The sequence below is a fragment of the Octodon degus genome, unplaced genomic scaffold (assembly GCF_000260255.1).
Source record: "Octodon degus isolate 3935 unplaced genomic scaffold, OctDeg1.0 scaffold00062, whole genome shotgun sequence".
NCBI lineage: Eukaryota > Metazoa > Chordata > Mammalia > Rodentia > Octodontidae > Octodon > Octodon degus.
In genome coordinates this window covers 3,807,988-3,810,876 of record NW_004524638.1, presented here as the reverse complement: position 1 = coordinate 3,810,876, position 2,889 = coordinate 3,807,988, and the positions used below count along the sequence as shown (strand labels likewise).

The 2,889-nt window shown below is 46.4% G+C and overlaps 1 pseudogene across 1 annotated transcript; it reads right to left on the bottom strand.

The window, feature by feature from the left end:
- Positions 1 to 1,211: 1,211 nt before the first annotated feature.
- LOC101574131 lies at positions 1,212 to 2,596 on the bottom strand (annotated as a pseudogene). Its single transcript, XR_002821739.1, has one exon. The product of XR_002821739.1 is annotated as a phosphoribosyl pyrophosphate synthase-associated protein 1 pseudogene (transcript).
- Positions 2,597 to 2,889: the final 293 nt, after the last annotated feature.

The following is a 2,889-nucleotide window of genomic DNA, read 5'->3' as shown; positions in this document are numbered from 1 at the left end:
CCCACGTTTATAGCAGAAAAATTTATAATTAAATTTTTCAAACAGCCCATATGTCTACCAAAAGATGAGTGAATAAAGAAAAAGTGATATATATATATATATATATATATATATATTATATATATATAATGGAGCACTCCTCTACCATAAAGAAGGAATGGACTTGAATCTTTTGTATGGAAAGTGATCCACTTTTAGAATAATGTTAAGAGAAATAAATCACTGAGTTTAAATACCTCATTGTACCTGTTGTCCAAGAAGCCTAATGAGTGAATGAAGAGCATAATGGAACTTAGGTATTGGAAAGTAGGGAGACTATTTTCAAATGCAAAGAGGAACAAAGGAAGGGCTGGGGAAGAGAAGGAATAGAAAAGGATGAAAAATAGAATGGAAGAAGAAATAGAAACAAAGCTTCTGTAAATAGGGTGAAGAAGAAGAGTTGGGGGAGAGAAATAGGAAGCAGAAAGAAAAATTAAGATATGTCATATACATCTACAAATTTTCTCTGACAAATGTAGTCAATACATATGATGAATATGTATTCAAATGATAAAGCTAAAAATATTTGAAAATCAAAGAGGCTGTTTTTCATTTGCTACTGACTATATTTAGTATCTTTTTGACTATAAATTCTTTTATTTGCAATTACAGTGACACAGACACCCAAGGATGGCCTGCAGTGTGATAACCCCAAGAGAAACAAAAATATAATGGTTTGCTGTTCCATGGCAGTAGGCTTGGCAGTTTCTGAAAGAAAAATAGGCTTTGCTACAGAAAACTTAGGTGAACTTAACTAGGTAGAGGACAACTGGACAGAAAGTGGCGGGGGCACTCCGCTCCCCAGAAGTTCAACACCACACCTGCATTCTCGGGAGCTGAAACAGAAGAATGAACATCGCAGAGAGAACGCTTTATCTGCTTTTAACTCCTCTTCAATGTGACAACTTTCCGATGCTTTCCAGCAGAGTATCTGTAACTTCTGCAGAGGCTGCGATGGCAGACATTTAAGGTTATGTTGTTTATCACTAGCTTGGTCTTTTTTACTATCTGAACGTCCCCTCTACTGAAGCTTGGCAAGAGAAATACCTAGCTCCACACTATTTCCATTCCATCGCTGCAGACAAACACTGTGTGTGTGTGACGGAGGGCACGGTCTGTACATGTTTCGCTCCTGCTCCTTCAGGGCACTAGTGTGACAGCTACTTAGTCATTCACTGTGATGTCTTCTCGGCCAACTCCACGGCCTCCTGCACTGAACTGGCCAAGCGCGTCACCGAGCGACCTGGTGCTGAATTGGGGACATCTGTTGTATACCAAGAGACCAACGGAGAAACAAGAGTTGAAATAAAAGAATCTGTTCGTGGCCAAGATATTTTCATTATACAGACAATATCCAGAGATGTGAATACAGCTGTGATGAAGCTGTATATTCAGGCCATGGACTCTCCATTGTGGATTCTCTGGATTGCTTCAGAAAGAATCAAACTGATATCCACAGTCTTTATCTTGGGACACTGCAGCTTCCGGATCTCATGAGGGACAGTATTCGCCACCACGACCTCATCAATGGAGGACTCCTCAATCAGGCGGGGGGCCTCCGCAGACAGGATGCGGTGAGTGGCCATAACATAGATCTTGTAAGCACCCCTCTCTTTTAGGATCTCCGCAGCAGCAACGAAACTCTCAACATCATCAATAACGTCACCCACTACGATTGCGATGCGTCCTCCCACATCTCCAACTACGGTTACTGGTGGCTTCTCTTTGGCCATCATCAATGGCAACTCCAGGCCCGGGTGCACAGTAGCGTTTCTGACCATTGGGAGAGAATGACGACCATCATCCATGTCCAGCTCAGCGCACTGAGCTTCCCCATGGATCCCAGCCAACCCCAGAGGCAGCCTCTCTGCGTGCGACTGAGCTCTTTTTGCAGCATCAGAAGATTTAGGTACAATGACTGCATCTCTGTCATTTGGAATTTCTTCCTGGATGTACTGAAGCAGGAAAGATGAGGCTCTAAGGTTGTCCACGGGGAAGCTGAAAAAGGCTTGTGTTTCCTTTTGGTGAAGATTCACAGTGATAATGTGAGTTAAACCCGCTCTGGCCAGCACGGACGCCAGGAGCTTGCACAGCATGGAACCCCTCTTCCTCATCTTGCTCTGCTTGCTGTAGGGGAAGTAGGGGGTGACTCCGACGATGTTCCGGGCACAGGAAGTCTTCAGTGCATAAGCCATGATCCGTAGCTCCATCACAGCTGTATTCACAGCTCTGGGTATTGTCTGTGTAATGAAAATATCTTGGCCACGAGCAGATTCTTTTATTTCAACTCTTGTTTCTCCGTTGGTCACTTGGTATGCAACAGATGTCCCCAATTCAGCACCAAGTCGCTCGGTGATGCACTTGGCCAGTTCCGTGCAGGCGGCCGTGGAGTTGGCCGAGAAGACGCGGTAGCCTGTGCGGGCGGCGTTCAAGGCTGGCGGGGCTGCGGGATGGGCTCGTGGGGCGCGGAAGGCGGAGTACGGGTTCAGCGGGGGCAGCAGCAACAGCTTCTTGGGCTTCATCCGGCCTAAAGCGCAGTGACAGCCGTCCGCCCGGGGTCGGACCCGGGAGCCACTCTGAACGAGGTGGCCGCGAGCCCAAGCGCTAAGTGAGGAGAGACGCTGAGAAACACGCACGGCGACAAGGGGCAGCAGACTCGAGTCCTTTCGCGTCCCAGAATCACAAATGGACTCCGACCAAACTCGCGGAGACCCACACCTCACTCAGCCTAGAGCCCGACTCCCTTATATTTAGTATTTTTGACAGTTTAAGAAAATCAGTCCCTCAGTCACTCCCAGCATACATACAAGTTTAGTGAGTGGACTGAGGCTTTCCTTTCCGACTTCCTCA